Genomic DNA, 19,662 nt, shown 5'->3' on the forward strand with positions numbered 1-19,662 from the left:
GCCATTCCGGCTCCTCCACATCCACTTTTCGTTATCCCGCTTGCGGAAGAAGGTGTTCATTATCCGCATATTATTATGTTCTCCAAACTCTACTAATAGCTCTCCTCTGCTATTCCTAGAGCCTATGACATATTCCCCCACTGACTTGTCTGCAGCGTGATTCTTGCCTACCCTGGCATTGAAGTCGCGCATCAGTATAGTGTATCTTGTTTTGACTTTACCCATCACCGATTCCACTTCCTCAAACAAGCTTTCGACTTCCTGGTCATGATGGCTGGATGTAGGGGCATAGACCTGCACGACCGTCAATTTGTATCTCTTATTAAGTTTCAAAACAAGACCTGCCATCCTCTCGTTAATGCTATAGAATTCCTGTAAGTTACCGGCTATATCTTTATTAATCAGGAATCCGACTCCTAGTTCTCGTCTCTCAGGTAAGCCCCGGTAGCACAGGACGTGCCCGCATTTTAGCACTGTATATGCTTGTTCTCCTAACTTCGTTGAGCCCTCACATATCCCACTTACTGCCCCCAATTCCTCCAATAGCAGTGTGAGACTCGCCTCACTAGATAACGTTCTAGCGTTAAACGTTGCCAGGTTCAGATTCCAATGGCGGCCTCTCCGGAACCAAGGACTCTTAGCACCCAATGCTGCGTCGCAGGTCTGGCCGCCGCCGTGATCAGTTGCTTCGCAGCTGCTGGGGCCTGAGGGGCCAAGATTTGTTTGTTGTATTCATATAGGAGGGTGTGGCCAAGTACTGCACCAGGGTGGCCAATCCTGCTCTGGTGAGGTTGTGCGTTACCGGTTCTATATATAGTCACCGGAATCAGGTAGCACTCCAGGCCTCTTTATGCAATTTTATCAACACGCGTTTTTTCCGGTGGAAAATTGCGCGGCACGGGGAATCGAACCACGGTCACCTTGCATGCGAGGCGGATGCTCTACCTCTACGCCGCCGCTTCATGGGATAATCGAGGGCCTCTAAAGATGCGAAAACTTCTGTTTTGTAGGGGGCGCATGCTTGAATTTAATAATAATACTATTAGTATACATAATATCCTTATACTATATTCTGGTTGAGTTAACACCACAGAGAGAAAATGAAATAAAAAGAAGAAGGTACACCACAACGCAACACATCACATGAACAGTACGAACATTACTGATGAGTGTCTTGTGCTGACAAACGTTGTAGTACTGCTTCTGAGCCTGGGAGCCGGTTGAAGCACGACCTCTGGAGAATATGAAACCATGAAATGCCGTTTGAATAAGATGTTCGGCTGAGTCTGTTCAAGCTGCTTGACATAGTGCGAGAAGTAAAGAAAAAAAACCCCACACACCACCTTATCTGTCTATTTTTTATGCGCGTTTTCGCACTTTTTACTACAATAAGAATTTTTTTTATTATCCCCTACCATATTAGTTGGTGTAGGCTATACCCCCTGCCACATTGCAATGTGTTGAACGCATCCATTTTATCAACGCAATTGCTTCTCATCACACCTCTCGCCAGTAGACAAATGCTTTCGCCTCGAAGAAGTTTATTTGTATCTCCAATCGCCGGATTATAAATTTTTTTTTCATTTGCGACAAATACGCGAATATTTGAAACAATTAAAAAAGGCGTTCTCTTTTCAAAATGTCTAATATCTACGAAGAACTTAAGCATGCGATACACCTTGAAAGGCTAAATAAAGTAAACTTATGATCAGCTAACTGTGCGTCACTCAAGGGCACGAGGTAATGAAAGCGAAAAGAAAAAATCATGTTCGTTGAGTGTTATGCTAATCTCACGCCACTCCGCAAAAACTGAGCTGGCTGCGTAAACAACTGCTCGTTATCTTGGAGTGCTCATGACCGAGAAACGCAGCGTTTTTCATGGTTTTCATGGCTTCCTTATCTGTGTGTTTTCCGCGAGAACGACACGTGTACATTCCGGCGTGTGTGGTAGACGAGCGTACACAAGTTCACATTAAAAGAAATGACTACTGCGTGATGAGTTACCTTTATGCTCAGCTCTTGCGGGAACTGAGTGTTCCCACTTTCTCATGAGACCTCTGAATGAATATTTGCTCTGTTTATACTACCTCACGGGAGGCCTTATTGGCCTCATTAAGAATTTAAAATCGTGGATTTTTATGTGCCAAAACCACGATATGAATATGAAGCACTACATATTGCGGACTCCGGATTGGATTGTAAAACTTTATTTGTCCAACAGAAGTAGGGAAAGCTTTAAGACTTGCCACGTAGACAACGGCCAGGAGTCCTTGGACCCTAACGGCGGTTTCGGTCAGTCGGACGGTCCTCAGTTGAATCTCCGGATCGGAGCTTGGTAATAAGCTCTCCCATTGTTATAAAGACTGTATTCTTCCCTCAGAGGGAGCCTGTGGGCATTCCTACAGAATGTGATTAAGCTTAGACCTGGCTCTACATAGCTTACACTCGCTGGAGTACTGACCCGGGTAGTAGAGGCTGCGCGACACCGGGCTTGGAAACGAGTTGGTTTGCAGGCGACGCCAATTGGAGGCCTGGCTCTTGTTTGAGGATATAACAGTGGGAGGATATTTAACCCGCCCTAGTCTGTAGTGTTGTATGATCTCTCTGTAACACACTAAGAGGTCCCGCTTCGTGAAGCCTTCGGCTAGCCCACCAGCTCGGAATGTAAGTCCTCGAGCTAATTCGTGGGCCGCCTTGTTCCCAGCGAGGGAGGTGTGCGGAGATACCCAGATTATTTCAATTTTCCTGCTATCTCTGCAGGTCTGCAGGGTTCTGTGCACCTCGGGAGAAATTCTGCCTCTGGCAAAGTTCATCACCGCAACCTGAGAGTCGCTGAATATAATTTTGGCTGAAGTACTTGCAATTGCAAGTGCTATGGCAGATTCTTCTCCAATCTGAGAGCAATCCGTTGGAACTGTGCCACTGACTATCACTCTAGTTTCAGCGCTCGCTACAGCTGGGGCCATGCGGCCATTGCCATAGTCTGCCGCATCAACGTAGAACACGTCCTTCGAGTTTTTGAAACGCTTCTCTAGAGCCTCGGCCCGTTTCTCTCTGCGTTCCTTGTGATGGGTTGGGTGCATGTTTTGAAGTAGTGGTTGGATTATGAGTCGGTTCCGCACGCTTCGCGGCAGGTCGACTTTGACGCCTTCCTGCCCCTCATAGTTTATACCTAGCCTAGCCAGGATTTTTCTGACCGTAGGACTTCCAGCAAGTCTCTCATACTGCGAGATCCTACCTGCTTCAATAATCTCCTCAAGAGTGTTGTGGAGGCCTAGAGCTAAAAGTTTTTCATTTACAGTGCGGATGGTAAGCCCCAGCGCCTGTTTTATACTTTTACGTATGATGCCCTCAATCTTCTTCTTCTCGAATGACCTAAAACTAAGGAAGGGAGCAACATAATCTATTCTACCTATAACAAAGGCCTGGACTAGCCTAACTAGATTCGCTTCTCTCATCCCGGACCGCCTGTTGGCAATTCTGAGGATCAGCCTCATGGTCTGCAGTGCGCAGCCATCTAGTTTCCTTATTGTTTCGCCATTGAAGCTGTTGGCCTGAATCAAAAGTCCCAGGACTCTGATTTTGTCCGCTTTTGGAATGGGGATCCCCCCATCTGTGCGGGAGATTTGCGGTTCCTCCTTACTGGCCCTGCGTTTCGGCTGGTATAGAAGCAGTTCCGATTTTTGCGGTGAACGTGTAAGTCAACTAAGTCCGACCTAACCTCCAACTGCCTGGATAGCCTTTTGGAGGGATTCCTCTATTTGGGCATCGCTGCCCCTACCTATCCACAACGTGATGACATCAGCGTACATGCTGTGGTGTAGTCCTTCAATAGCCTCCAATCTTTCAGGGAGTTTGATCATGGCCACATTGAAAAGAAAGGGCGAGAGCACAGAGCCCTGTGGGGTCCCTTTGCTGCCTAATTTAATGTAATCCGATTGGCATTCTCCAATCAGGATTTTTGCTTCTCGGTCTGACAAGAAATTCCTAATGTAATTGTAGGTTCGTTCGCCTACTCCCAAGTCCTGAAGGTTCTCAAGAATGGCTTTATGTGTGACATTATCAAAGGCCTTTGCTAAGTGAAGCCCAAGGATTGCCTTTGCGTCCCCCGTTTCCGCATCGATAATTTGGTGTTTTAGTGGCAGCATCGCGTCCTGGGTGGAGAGCCTGGGCCTAAAGCCCACCATCGAATGCGGATAGAGGTCATTATCCTCCATGTAGTTAATGAGACGCGTTTGAATAACGTGCTCCAAAAGCTTGCCTGCACAAGAGGTTAGAGAGATAGTTCTTAAGTTCTCTATCTGGAGTTTCTTGCCCGATTTTGGGATCAACACCACCTTTGCGGTTTTTCAGTAATTTGGTAGTTTACCCTCTTCTCAGCACTTCTGCATGAAGTTAGTTAACGCAGTTATAGAGTTATCGTCTAGATTGCGAAGCATTTTATTGCTAACGCCATCCGGGCCGGAAGCTGATTTGGTTTTGAGCTTGGCAATCTCGGCCCGGACCTCCGCCTCGCTGATGGGTTCGTCTAGGCTGGAGTTGCCTACGCCTTCATAGTTAGGTATAGGTTCCTTGCCAGTGCCCCCTATGTATCTCCTGTATGTCCTTCATTAAGTCTACCTCCGTACCTTCGTACAAGTGAAGAATTTTTTGAAGGTTCTGTCACTGCGCTGTTTTGCAGCCCTGTGGATCGAGCAGGTAGCGGAGTAGATTCCATGTCCTAGCTAGGCCTATATTTCCGTCCATCCTATCGCAGGTGGACTCCCAGTTCTGCCTGGTTAGTTTGAGCGCATAGTCTTCTATATTTTTATTGAGCCTAGCGATCCGTCTCCTGAGATTACGGTTTTACCTTTGCCTCCTGAGCCCTTTTTCCACACTGAGCTCAGCTTCCCACATATGGAGGAGGTGGCTGTCCAGTATCTCCAGTGCAGAGTCCTCCGTTATCTCCTTGGTTGCGTTGTTAACATCCTTGCCCAGTTTCTTAGCCCATTCATCAATATCCCTTATCTCACTCACTGCTCTCTCGCTTCTTATTTCGCGAAAGGCGTCCCATTCAACAATTAGCCGGTTTCTGCCTTTTCTCCAGACAGGGCCTGAGCTCACCACTGTTTCGAGAATAAAGTGATCGCTACCTAGGTTTTCCTGGGTATTAACCCAGGTTGCACCTCGCACGTTTTTGACGAATGTGAGGTCGGGTGAGCTGTCTACGCTGACGCTATTCCCAGTTCTAGTGGGGGTTTGGGGGTCGGTCATTAAGGTGAGCCCCTCTTGCTGTGCATCCAGCCAGAGTTCCCTTCCCCTAACTCCTTCTTTTCTGTACCCCCAGGCAGCGTTTTGGGCGTTAAAGTCTCCTACCACTACCAAAGCTTGCCTGTGGCAATACGCAGAGTTTTTTGAAGAGGTCCAAATCGGGCCTTTTTGTTTCGGGCTGCTAAAGATACTGAGAACAAAGAGGCTGCCTTCTTTCTTTTTTGGTGGAATGAGTTCAACAAGGACGTGGTCTACGTTGAGAACCTCCGTGTCATTCTTAACGACTGCCAAGTTTCTCCTGACCAGGGTAGTTACCCCGTATCTTCCATCATCTGTACTAAATGATATGTAGCCCGATAATCTTGCCATCCCCGCAGTTTCTTGTAAAGCGATTACATCCGGATTGTCTTTGCCAAGAAGGAGCTGCTGTAGGACCACCATTTTGCGACGGTACCCGCGGCAATCCCACTGCCAAATCGTGTTTATTGTGACTGGCCACGATTAAATTGTGTATTATCACCCAGTGGTGTTACGGTCGCAGCCGTCTGAGAACCACCACGTACCTTCTGCTCTGTTTTCCTCTGCCAGTTAATAATGCTCACCAACGCGGCCCTGTGTTTCTGGCTTTCTTCCGATAGCGCCTGGATGGCTTGGATGACTGATGCGAACTTTGCCTCTCAGCTCGCCTGGAAGTCGTCAATTTTCATGCATAGATCTGCCATTGTGGGCTCTTGCGGTGCGTTCGCGCCTGGTTTCCTTTTCAGAGGTGGGGAGCGGGTGTCATCTACCTGCATCGCCTCAGTGTTTTCAACGGTTGGGTGGGTTCTAATCGTGTTAGCTGTTTTCACTGCGTTAGCTACTTTCTTCTCCCTTTTTAGCATAGCCTTTTCCTTTTCGGGGTCATCTACTCTTTTAATGAGTTTCTCTACTGTGATTCTCATTTTGGCGAGTTCCTCGGACTCCGTATTTTTTGGGGAGACCTTATCTACCCAGCTCACCTCCCTTCGCTTGTTGGCTTCATTCCTCGGCCTTGACGGTCTTGCCCTGGAGCCGGAGTAGACCCCGGAGCCGGAACGATCCCTGGAGCTGGAGCAGCCCCTGGAGCTGGAACGACCCGGGTGATCGAGTCGAGGGAAGCAGTCGGAGAGGCTCCGGAAGCCCTCCCGGCTTCTTGAGCGGCTTTTCCGCCCAGATGGGGGTGTTTTCTTCGCCTCCTCTTCTTGGATCTTCCGCTCCCACTGGCGTTTCCTGACGATGTACGGAATTCGCTGAATCTCGCGACACTTCTTGTTTCCCAGTTCATGTCCCTTTCCACAAAGAGCACATTTGGGATCGCACACGTGTCCATCCGGTGGCTTCATCGCACCGAAGCCGCGGCACTTGACGTCGTCCGGGTGCGGAGACACATCAGAGCGGTGCCCAAGATGTCCGCATGCGTTGCACACCTCAAACTTCTTTTTGTAGAGGAAGCACTTGAGGAGCCCGCCTCCATAATAAATCCAAAACCGCACATTCTCATTGACGAAGAGTATCAGAACTGAGGGCGATGTCTTCCCCATTCTTCTGACCCCTCTGATTTTGGGGTTCCTCGAACAATCCAGGTTGTCCAGAATCTGTGCTTCCGTGTGTTCCACCGGGATCCCATTAATAACTCCTTTGTCACTACCCTCGAGGGCTGACAGGTAGGCGTTTACTTCGTATTTTAACTGATCAACCTGAAGTATTTTTATCTTCAGGTACCGATGCATTCTTTCTTCACTCATGGTGCCCACGAAAATGCTGTTTTGCTTGGTGCTAAGTTGAATAATGTCTTCCTTAGCCTCCTTCAAATTCACGCTCGCAGCGGCTCGAACAATCTCATATATATTCACGTCTCCACCCAAAGATAGAGCTTTCAATCCTTCATTCGGTCGGATTATCACCTTATGCAGGCCAGTAGGTAGGCTTGGTTGCTGTGACGCCACGGAGCGCAACGCCAATTTCGTCCCCGCCATCTCGACTGATTTGGTGCTCACGTACGTGGCCGCCATCTTGTCTCCTTCCTCGATCCGAGCCGATACCTTGGCTACCTCCTTCGCGGCCGCCATCTTGGCGGCCGCGTTGCTGGTTTGTGTTGACCGTGAACCAACCGACCTTTTCGGAAAATTCTCCAGCAGAATTATCCTCCCCTTGAACAACAACCTCCCTTTTCGCCGAAAATATCCAACCGTGCTAAGCCCCAGGGGTCGGCGGCGAGGCGCACCGAGACTTGGCCGGCGGGCAGTGGTCGGAGTCGACGCTAGGTCGAACGCAGCCGCCGGGACGACGCGTCAAAGTCAAAAAATAGCCGAAAATTGGGTCCACTTGCCGCAATTTCTGTATCCAGGCGATCCTGGTGACTTCCGCTGATGATTCCAATCGAAGTTGGCTTCAACACAAGCGTAAATCCGCCAGGAACATCGAAAAACCTGGGAGCGCACGCAAGACACGTCCGCACGCCTCCTCGTCTTCCTTTGATCAGCTCAGGTTATTTAACATGCACCTTAATCTAAGCACATGGGTTTTTGCACATCGCTCCCATCGAGAATGTTGCTTTGCGCTATACAACAACGACGTCCAGCGTGAATTAACTGCAGGGTGCAACGATTAGGTAATGTTTACCATATTTCTTCCAGTCAAATGTTTTTAGTCCATTTTTTTGCATTTTGCATGAGCAGTAAGTCATGTGTTAGACTCTGGTGTCTTTCGTTGTGCTAGGGGCCACTCTTTGGTCAATGTAAACCGGCACTTCTCGCGTAGCCCACCGTTTGCATTTCAATGAGCCTGACATGAATATGCGTAGTCTCTTCAATACGCAGCCACCTTGGAAAACACCTAAACGAAGCTGCAGCAGATCTTGGCACGCGTTAGTATCGTTTGCAAGTACCAAATACGATCAGCTAAAATTTGAAACCTTGAGCGTAATCGTAGTAGATTTTGGTGTAGAAAATCCGAAAATTAAGGAGTACAGCGAAAAGTACGTCCCGCACAAAGCATTCTCGCATTGTGTGTATAAACAGTCGAACATCTCTATAACGAACGCCTCTACAGCGAAAAAACGAACGACTCATCCACTCACTGCCGAATCGTTATATTTATTGTCTATTGTGAAGAATTCTACAACGGCGACATCTACATAAAATTTGTTTCGTGCCTGATTCGTGGTTTTCGTGGTTCGTGGTTTCGCGACTAATTCGTGGTTTTACAACGAATGCGGCATAGGAGTGCCCCCACTGCCCTTCGCAGACGTCACCCGGGTGCGCACTGCGCCAGCCCTAACGGCAGAGCTATACCGACGCAATTGAAGGGTGTGTCGATGACAGGGGTGTCTGCTGCTCCACGAATCTCAGCTCGAGCGCTGCTTGTTTTAGCGTATCAGCTGGCATGATAAGGGACCAAGACGAAAAAAGTGATTTCGACTTGATGGTGGGATTGTGAGCCATCTATGACGGCGTATTTACAGCCAGCTAAGGCGGTAAGGACGTCAATATCAACCAACGCAACAATGACGAAGATCTTGCAAACTAATCAATGATTTTGACAGGTAGCCGCATTCGACAATCTGTGGCTTCACACTTCGCAGCCCCTGCGTTTCGCCGTGGAGCATGTTCTGGATCTCGGTTCAATAAGGTTGGTTGCTGTTGCAATTTCTTTAGGACAAACTCTGCACGAAAGAATCAGCGACCTGTTTTACTCAGTCTTTACTCAGTCAACCTCGCATTACCTAAATATTTTATTATGTTGAACGGGCTTTGCCCGCTCGCACGTGATGGGTACCGTGCGCCACTATCACAGCAAAGTGACTTGTATAACGAATAATTTGGGAGGTTCCGAGCACTTCGTTCCGTATAAAGGTGTTTTACTGTATACCGGAAAAAGGTCAGTCACTCGAAGTGGAACGATAGAGTATCCAGTATCACAAACTAATAATAATAAATAATTTTATGACAAAGCCGGTTACGTGCTGAAAGCTACATTACCGCAATCGAACTATCATTCTACTTAACTCTAATGTATCGCGATGGTAACTGAATCTTTTTTTTTCCAATTATGAATGCACCTGCTATTTTCATGTTTTTAGTATTTCTTTCCCTTTGGGCATCTTTCAACTCTATCAGGTGTACTGGTTCCTTAAGTGTGTCTTTTCTTATTATTCATTTCAGTCCTCTTCCACGTTACCATCACTAGTTTTGTGGGAATAAATCTGTAAGTACTCAGTAATCACTCAATTGTTTATATTTTGTCTGAACAATTGATCAAAGCCAAAATCCTACTTATGCAGGTATGAATAATTTGATCGTTCTTTAGGTAAACGCATGTACGGAGAGCTCACAGGATTGTCTGCTTCCCCACAATGAAACTGGTACACTGCGTCATATATATTCCGAAAAAGCAACAGGCATACACCAAATGTAACAGTGTATATGAATGAGAAATTAGCAAAAAGATCTGAGCTTGTTACCCAATATATTGTCTAGATTGCTGTTTTATATCACAGTAACACATTTTCTGAGCGAGTTCAAGTGTAATACAACATTTACCGACGAATACGATACACCCTAATGGGAAATTTGAACGCAGCTGTATAAGTGTTTTGATTTTGTGATATATTTGCAGGCACGGATAATCAGTCAAACGCGACACGTAGCAGACTGACCTAAGTGGAGCGAGAGTGCCTCGCTGTTCGGGAGATCGCGAAAGGAAGCGCGTGGGCGACGCTTAGGAGCGATTCACAGCAGCCGTCGCAGACAAACCTTCACTGATGCAGTACTTTGTTTCCATACAGACCACGCGTGCCACTGTGGTGCCATCTCGTAGCCGTCGTAACCACAAAGCCCCTCGTGCGCGGAACTACGCTTTCCTTCGCGCGCTTTCCCCATACCCTCCTCCGCGGGCTCCCTTCGCTGTCGTCAATATTTTCATCCGCCGCTGCGCTCCGCGTTCACTCTCAACTTCCACTGAGCTCGTTCGCAAGGTTACGAGGTAGGACGCCGACGCTCGCCGCAGGAGTGGGCGCCTAAGATCTGCGCACTAAAATAAGTTTTCTACATCAGGATTATAGAAATATTGGGCTTTAGTTATATGTCACTAGAGGAACTACCACACAAATATGCTGGTATACTGCTATCGCGTTTTCAGTAAGAAGGGAGCGAAATGCTAAGAAGGCTTGGCACATTTCTTCAGACACTTAGAAATAATCAGTACACAGCACAATGATATCGAAGAAGGTAAGCGACAGTTATCCTTCAGGCTCAACAACAAATAAGAAAGACATAAAAATAATGGCCACATTATGCGGTGTTCGACACTGTGAAAATATTTATGTTATCTGAAAGGCAGTGTGCTGCGGTACATTTTATCAAACGTTTTAGTAACAGACTGATGAATTGTGAAGCAGGCTATTATGCTGGTTTAGTACAGTTTCCTACTCATTATCTTTACAGAAATAGATGTGAGGATCAGTGCGACTTTAGTGCCGTAAATATTTTTTAATGAGGCTGGCACTGCTTTTTTCGTCTAGTGTCCCCGGTTTGTTTAGTTTAATGATTAGTGTCCCTTTCTTCAGCTACAACGAAATGAAAGAAGTGTACCGTGAACGTAACTCCTTCATCTCCCTGTAGCTAACACTTTTCAACACCTCTCGCAGTTCTTTATGGAGTATGACATGGTCACTAGCACCCATGGCGGATAAAAATTTTATATTTCTGATTTCTGTAACACATGGAAAATGAAACTCAACGCCACGAAGTTCAAACTAATGAACATTTCTCCTAAATTTTCAACTAACGCTTGTGAGTTAGTTGTTACTTACAAATACTTAAGGGTCCACATTAATTCTAACCTGTCTCGGCCACGACAGATTAATTAAATTGTCAATAATGCTAACCGCATGCTTGGGTACCAGCGCCGTAATTTTTCAGTTGCCCCTACCTCTCTTAATCTCCTTCTTTATAAAGCTTTCGTTCGTTTCAAACTAGAATATGCATCAGCTGTGTGGGTTCCATTTACTGAGAGTCTTGTTAGTCACCTTGAAGCTGTGCAGAGTCGTAGCGTACGCTTCCTTTTTTCCAACTACTCCCGGCTTTCGAGTGTTTAATCCATGGAAACAGCTTTTTTCATAAGAGTTACTACCGTAACGGTCTTCTTAAGCAGGAATTAGTTTCCCATCCTTCATTCATATCCCCTCGTATTGACCATCGTTGTAAAGTGTTTGTTCCTTCTCACACTAATCAACACTTTCATTCTTTCATCCCTCAATCTTGCTATGATTGGAGCCACTCGCCCATCTCCACTGTATCTATTATAGACTCCAGCTACTTTAAAATTGAGCTTGAATATGTTGCCTAAAATTTGCATTCGTTTTATTTATATCCTATTTATTGTTCTCACTCCCTTCTGCAACGCCCTATTGGCCCTTAAAATATTAAAAAAATAAATCTACTTCCTAATAGAGTACTAATGAGAATTGGACCTATAATGTGAAAACAGTAGCTGCACTACTCAAGTAATACATTAGTGGCTCAGTGTTTCTTACGCTATCCTAAATGTTATATCCGCTCATCACTACGTCCCGTTCTCTTCGTACGCATAATACGAAACAAAAATATATTTAGCAACTCTGCAGTTTCGCGATCTGATAATGGTGTCGGCACTTGGAAAGTGCTGATTTACTGCTGCGTCCTCTTCCGCACAGATCATGAAGCACTTGGCAGCGCTGGAAGAACCCTCAAAGTTCTAGGACAGCTTCTCCAGGGCGAGGGAACGCTGACAGACACAAAGGACAACTTCGGCGATGTCATCTCTTATCTTCAGATTTTGAATGTCTCGGAAGACGGCCTCGACGGTGCCGCGTCCGAGCACTCATGGAAGAACGGGCAGTTAAAGACGTAGTGACAGTCATGGCCGTCACCAAATAAGTTGGCGATGTCGTGAGTTCTGGTCGTCAAGTTGAAGTGTGGACCTCCCCCCCCCAAAAAAAAGCGGCTTTGTCATTTGGAACTTGTCGAATGTAATGAATAGCGGAAACCTAAATAATTATATCTATCCGTTCTGTCTCGCTTACATTTAGGGTGACGCTATTGTTGGCGGTAGGTCACAACTATTCCTAACAGAGAATACTCAAAATTTTAGGATAGCAAGCATTCAGAGAGAGCCGCACCATGCAACCATATATATTTACATGGTCCTTATGAATTTATATGGAGACTTTGCGTATTTGAACGTACGTACATTTGAAACAGTGTTGAGCAACGGGTCGAGTGTAGCCATCATCTTAGTATAGCTCATATTTCGTTCGTTTTTTTTTTGCATACTCATGCGCCCACTCTCCATTGTTACGCATGCTGCTTATAGACACTCCGCACATATACAGAAAGTAACTCTCATGAAGCTTAGTGGTACGTCTTCAGAGAGAATAATCAGGAATTTAGGTGCTATTAGTGTGTGTGTGTGTGTGTGTGTGTGTGCGTGTGCGTGCGTGTGTGCGTGCGCGCGCGCGCACGCGCGCGCGTGTGTGTGTGTGTGTGTGTGTGTGTGTGTGTGTGTGTGTGTGTGTGTGTGTGTGTGTAATTAGCAAGAGGTACGAGACTACGAGAGAGCGAAGGGAGCAGATTGCTCCTCTGCTCCCTGATGCTTGAAAGTTCCCGGAAAGCTTTCCGAATTTCTGTCAGGCTCTTTATCGCATTCCGCGGCTTCTCAGCCCGTACCCTTTAGCTAGCTTGACAAGTATTCATAGGTATGCTTCAATTCAGAGTACTTGGCTGTGAGATGCTTTGAGAGCTTATTTTACAGCGTGTTTCAGCAAAACGGACGTACAAGAATTAAGCACTTGAACTGATCATGGATAACATAATTCTCGCCACACAGTATAAACGAAAGGTCAAGGCATTGTTTATGAAGGGGAAGCTTCCTCCATGGTGCATTGAGCCACCCTGGTTGCTCAATGGCAATGGTGTTGGGCTGCTGAACACGAAGTCGCGGGATCCAATCCCGGCCACGGCGGCCGCATTTCGATGCCGGCGAAATGCGAAAACACCCGTGTACTTAGATTTAGGTGCACGTTAAAGAACCCCAGGTGGTCAAAATTTCCGGAGTCCTCGAATGCGGCGTGCCCCATAATCAGAAAGTGGTTTTGGCACGTAAAACCCCGTAATTTAATTTTTGTCCTGGTGCAGTATTTAGTTCTCTAGATTTTAGCGTACGACTTTATCTACGCAAGCTTAATCACAATGTGTGAAGTATGTTACAGTGCGGTCATTTCATGATATTGACGTGAGTATACCAGAATAAAACGAAAATTCTTCACAAGAAGGCAGGATGCAATGTTGTAAAAGTTATAGTAAAATATGCGAATATAGAGACACTGAACGGGTACTGTGGTTGGTTGCCAGTGTCCTTGCTCTTGCCTTTTTGCGTGCACAAACTCTTATTGCTCATAAATATTCATTAGATATTTATAGCCATGGCTTGGAAGCAGTGTTGTCGAAAAATGCTGCATTCCCAGACTGGATCATTAGCAAGGGAGTGCCTATATATCAGATGGGCCAAAAGGAGAAACTTCAGTATTATTTTCAAATGCGGCGGATATCAGAGGAGCAAGTGAGAAGACAGATAACTCGACATGGCTTCTGAGGTTTGCAGACGCCGATAAATTCTTGCGTAGTAGTGAAATTTATTTTTCAACCTTTGTTCTGTCTACCAGCTAAATCACATAGATCGTGCAAGCGCCTACCGTGCGAAATCTATTCGTCATGGCACCAAGCGAAGCTTCATAAGTGCCACATCTGCATGCGGAATACTTGATAAAGAATTTATACCTCTCGCACACTGGTAACGCTTCCCATCATATGCGTCGATTCTAGCGCAGAAGCAGTGTAACTTTTCCCTGTTGAGATGTTTTGTCCAGAATCTTGATATACGCTGAAAATGCAAAAATATAACCACAGATCCTGCAGGCTGTTTACAATTTAAGTTGAGCATTCTTTTCTGCACAATCATTTCAAATAAACGCTTTACAAAGAGAGGCATGAGAGATGCAATTATATAATATTTCTAGCCTTTGTAATTACTTACATTAAGGATAACTTATTCTTGGGATAGTTGGTTGATACTTGATGAAGCCATCGTAGCACTACTAAAAACGAACACAGAGAACACAACTCGGAGCGTTCAGTATTGGTCTCTTTCTGTTAGATTGGGTTGCGCTACAGCGGTTTCATTAATTGTTTGCATCATCCTCTGAAATGCGAACACATGGTATGTCTCGTACAAACAGCGATTATGTGCAAACTGATGCGACGTTTGGTGAGTGCGGAAGAGAACATCATGAGATGAGCCTTTAAGAAAAAGGATTGAATAAAAACCGATACATGTTAATCACCTGAACACTTTGGCGAACACGCAATCAATAGATGACGCCCAACACGCAATCCATGAGATAACGAAAACGTTCTTGTCGGACCACCCGGCGAGAAGTATTTTGCTCGCGAAATGTATTTAATGCTTTCCCTCCTCGCGCCCCAGATCTCTGAGAAACTTCAAGCTGCGTCTACTCATTGAGGCACCGACGCCAAAGCCGGAAAATGAATCAAAGATAATATAGATCCTCATGACGTACTTAGCGATCGCCATGTAATGGTCATGTACATGTTGTCAGGACGGCGCTGCCTGTGGAACTGATTAGCGTTACAAAACATATTAATGTCTAATCGTGAACCCTCATTTCGCACTGCTGCTTTCCCGGCGACATTGGTCTAAGGAACAAACTTTATAATTCTCTCAGCTGTGCATTGTATTTTCGAGTGTGCTATCTGAGGGTCGTGTGTCTTGTCTGCATAATTTCGGGTAGCATCGCATTGGCGCGGAATGGTATGGTGTAGGCTAGCGACCAGGCAATCCTGTCTAGTTTTCACCAGACGTGACTCGGTCTGCTTCTTCTTATTGGGCTTTTAATGACTAACTGGCTCATTTCGCTTTGTATAAGTTCTTCTAAGCTTTGGTATTGCGTTTGTTGCACTCGTCGCTTTCTCGCACTTTTAAAAGACGTTTATTCACAGACAACGAATACTGCGCAGTTTATGTATTTGGTAATACAGGATAGCTTTTCGCCATTTTCGCTTCTACCGCGGCAGCCTACATTGTTTCACTTCGGGAAAGAGGTTGACCCGATTACTGAATTTTTTTCCACGCGTCAGCAGCACGGCACTCACGTTGCACCTCAACGTTCGGCGGGAGCCACTGCGTTACTTCAACTCCCACGTCTTGAAGGTTACGCTATCGTTGCTCGTATGGTATACCGATATTTATAATAAAAACAGGAACAGTGCAGCACACGACGAGTGACTAAAGTGCACAGGACAAAGCGCTCTGTCCTGTGATCTTTACTCGCTCGTCCTGTACTGCGCCGTTCCTGTTTTACTCTAAAGATGAACCAACCAGCAAGCTAGGGCTATACTGCAATGCCGATATGTTATGCAATGGCTGCGTCAATGGCTGTATGCAATGGCTGTGCCTTCTACAGCTCACAGGTAACACATGAGCGTCGGCAGCACCTACAACCTCACAGCGTCAACAGTATCTATACGGCGTGTCCATGGTAGCACGTGGTATGTCACGTGCATATAGCGATTATGTGCAGGCTAACGCAAGCACATAATCTTCTGCATAATCCTGTACATAATCCTGTACAGGCTTTCTTGCCTTGCACTGAGATCCCGAAACTCAAGCTCAATTTTGGGTCACCAGCTCTTTACACCAATCAACCATGGTGTATGCCTTTATCATTAATTTTAATATTTCTTTAGCTGCCAAACAAAAACGCAGAATACTCGTGTCAGATACACACGTTACATATTTACGCTGTTCATAATATCCGAATATATGCGATATGTGCGCTAAGATATCCGCTTACACTAGGATGTGTTATCGTGATTTATGTTCGCACTGGTGCTTACAGCGAGCGCCGTTCTGTTTCATAGTAGCATACACCACGTAGCCCAAATTACTTTCCTGAACAAGCATTTCGTGTATCGTACAATTTTGTGCTTTTTATACTTGAATTATAGTATTTTAACATTCAAAAAGGTAGTCACAACATCTTTCGAGAGAACGGGAACTTACATATGTGGCACTCAGTGAAATGTTCTTTCGTTAGATCGTAGTTTTATCTGTGTGAAGAAAGGGAAAACACGCAGAATTTGTTGGCCTTATTTCAACACGTTTATTTTATACAGCCAATGTGGTAATTTACATTAGTAATGAGATTTATCCTATCATTCCCGCGACGGCACCAACAGCTTTGTTTACCACAACTACCTTAGCAACATTCTCGACTATCCTCCGTAGCTTCTTGAAGAAGTACTCAGAGGCGTTCTCATCCAGTTGGGAGTCCGTGCCATGGAAGGGCCCTAGTTGACTCGCGAGTTCAGCCAGAGCTGCACGGCCTTCAATCGTCGTATCTTTGCCTTGCAAAATCTTTCCCAACGTTTCCAAAGCACGTCCATCTTGTTTGAGTGAGTTCTCTTCTGCGTCTGTAAATAAAAGCGGAAAGTTTGCTGCAAATATTGCTTTGAACGATATCTAGGGGACATCCTCCACAGAGACAAGAATAAAAGGCTTGAGAAAGCATGTAAAAAATTTTCAACTACAAACTGCCCATATGCAGAAATTCTGTTTTTTGATAAATTAATACGTACAATGCACCCCAATATCCACGACCACTCAACGGTCGTGGATACAAAGGGGGATAACTTCTATGTTTTAGAGAATAATTAAAAATCGCCTGTGTTAGCTACAATAATTAAAGCCCTTGAAGAAGATCATTCACTCAGTTGGACGTTACTTGTACAACAAACCGAAACACATGTGCCGTGTTATTAACAAAAATGTACTAATTACCTTCTTTTTCATTTACTTCATGGCACGTACATATTGCATATTTTGAATTGTAGCTGGTAAGATTGCAAGGCATATTCACTTGCAATAAATTTCTCAGATGACAGAACTCTCGAGATATGTGACATTAAACTAACCGTAAAAAGGCACTTTTCCATACTTACATTTTTTACGAAAAAGCTCTTATGTGCGTGTAAGCATAAAAGCGACTGGAACGGGCATGTTTTTCGTCCCATACATTGGGAAATAGTATAGTATAAAGATTGTAAACAGGGATAAGGTGCCTCAGCAAGGCAGGCCAACGTTTCGATAGGAGGACCTATCTTTGTCAAAGGCGAAGACGAAGATAAGTCCTTTCACGAAGGTAGGCCTTTGAAAAGATGAGTCCTCCTATTGAAACGTTGGCCAGCCTTTCTGAGGCACCTTATTCCTGTTGACAAACTTTATACCAAAGTGTGCTATTCCATATGTAAGCCGCTTTCTTGATTTTGCACATTAGGAAATAGTATTCTGTTCTCCTCATGAGAATTTATTCCAAGTGAGCGCGCCTTGCAACTCACCGGCTGTTATGCGTAAATTGCAAACCTGTCTTAGTAAATGGGGAGTTAGTAACGATATTTTTTTTCACTAGTTTGTTACGCGTTTCGCTTTCTCGTGCAATTAATGTCTGCCTCCTTTAATCTTTTAGCTCAAGGACGAGAATTATGCTGTCGATCACAGACGATTTGTAGAACTTCGGCAAAATTTAAAAGTAATTCCCCCCTCAATTTCCTTCATTGCACTCTACAAATATGAATGTCGTTGTAAGATACCGCAATATGATAAGCGATTTGCACTTCCTGCGCTTTCGTTGTGTGCGCATCAAAGATGTATAGTTGGGTGCTGTATTTGAAATAAAATTAGGCAGAAGACTGGTGCTCTTCCTTGTGTCTCTCTTTTTCTCACGTATGCTATTTCACGTTGCCCCGCAATACGTTTATCAGATAATGCGTTCTTACCCTTCTGTTTGGTTTCACTTGTGGGGTGCGCAATGCAAGTAGTGGCGACAGCTAAAGCAAGGACAAAAACCAGCAGCGCTGACCTCATTTTGCTGCACCTGTCGTGGAATGAAAATGAACAGACACATTTCTTATTCGTTGGCAAGAAGCATGAAAACATTAGCCGCACCAACTTTAGTCGCTAACACACTCCCTCCCTTCCTAGCGGTGGAGCTATAGCTTCAGAAACATAGTTTTAGCAAGATATATTACACTTGGTTTCAGTCTATCGACAAGTGCCACCCTTCAAGATTAAACACACAAAACTTGCTATATATATATATATATATATATATATATATATATATATATATATATATATATATATATATATATATATATGTGTGTGTGTGTGTGTGTGTGTGTGTGTGTGTGTGTGTGTGTGTGTGTGTGTGTGTGTGTGTGTGTGTTGCGTTTCTTGTTCGTGCACATGCATCTCCGACTTAATTTTGAGTGTCCTTATAGGCAATAAGGTGTGCTGCAGAAATTAAAAATGGGCCTGTTGGCTATCAACCACCGTTTACAAGATGCGCAATTTCTGTTATAGCAGGACTGAATATGGTGCTATTGTACCTGTTTTATATTCACCAAGAGCTTTCGGAATGTAGAAAGTATCTGCAGGGACAACTTCGTTATTTGTACTGTGGGAAGGTGGCTTAAGTCACAGGCACAATTTACAAATCCCCTTAAGATTTCTTTTTCACTGGAATAACCCCCACAATAAAGGAGACATGAAAGTACACTGCATAAAAGTCAATGCAATACCGCACCTGGCTGGTAAGGACAGAAGATCTGCGAGGTACGTGCTCTGTTGACGCCGACGAATTACTGCGACTGAAATTGTGCTCCATGGAAACGCATTTATAGCCCTGGCAGTTGCGTTCGAGGGAAAATCCTCCCGACACGCATACCGCTTCAAAACAGAGATAACGTTGAAGCGTTCCTTTCAGCCCGTTATTATCGGGAAACTACAGTTATTACAATCTGGCTAAAATACGCGAGGAAGAAAGCCCAGCGCTTTTGAAATCTTTATAACAATCTAGTCGCTCTAATAGCGTTGACAAGCCTTGGCACTGTTTCCGAGCGCCTGCATGTCAGGGAAAAATCCTTCGAAATATTACTCTATATGTTGAACATTTGGAAACTACTCCGCGCCATGGCAATCAACTTTATTTATGGCCGTTGTATGTGTTCTGCAATGGTGCCCTTTACATGTGAATAAGAAAGCAGTTTCAATCTATCTTGCTAAGACTTTTGAATAATGCCATTGCCGCGGGTGTACACAATGCACAGTACGTGGACATTTGAACAAAAAAAATGCATTTCACAGAAAGACGAACACAGAGGTCACTGGGCTTGAAGTCAATTATATTTCAATAGTCGTGCTAAGTTATGCAGCCCTACTATAACAAAAACACACAAGGAAGTTCAAAAATTCCGCAGAAGTTGAAGTTCGCCTTCTATA

General features: G+C 45.0%; 2 protein-coding genes across 2 annotated transcripts in view; one reads left to right on the top strand and one right to left on the bottom strand.

Moving 5' to 3' along the window:
* Positions 1–19,027, bottom strand: part of LOC142572891 (uncharacterized) — a 28,706-nt gene extending 9,679 nt beyond the window's left edge. Inside the window, exon 1 of the mRNA XM_075682332.1 lies at positions 18,968–19,027. The gene's annotated coding sequence lies outside the window, so the exon portion shown is untranslated. The remainder of the gene's footprint in view (positions 1–18,967) is intronic.
* Positions 1–19,662, top strand: part of LOC142572893 (uncharacterized) — a 220,090-nt gene that overhangs the window by 121,539 nt on the left and 78,889 nt on the right. The gene's annotated exons all lie outside the window — the stretch shown is intronic.

The sequence above is a fragment of the Dermacentor variabilis genome, chromosome 2 (assembly GCF_050947875.1).
Source record: "Dermacentor variabilis isolate Ectoservices chromosome 2, ASM5094787v1, whole genome shotgun sequence".
Taxonomy (NCBI): domain Eukaryota; kingdom Metazoa; phylum Arthropoda; class Arachnida; order Ixodida; family Ixodidae; genus Dermacentor; species Dermacentor variabilis.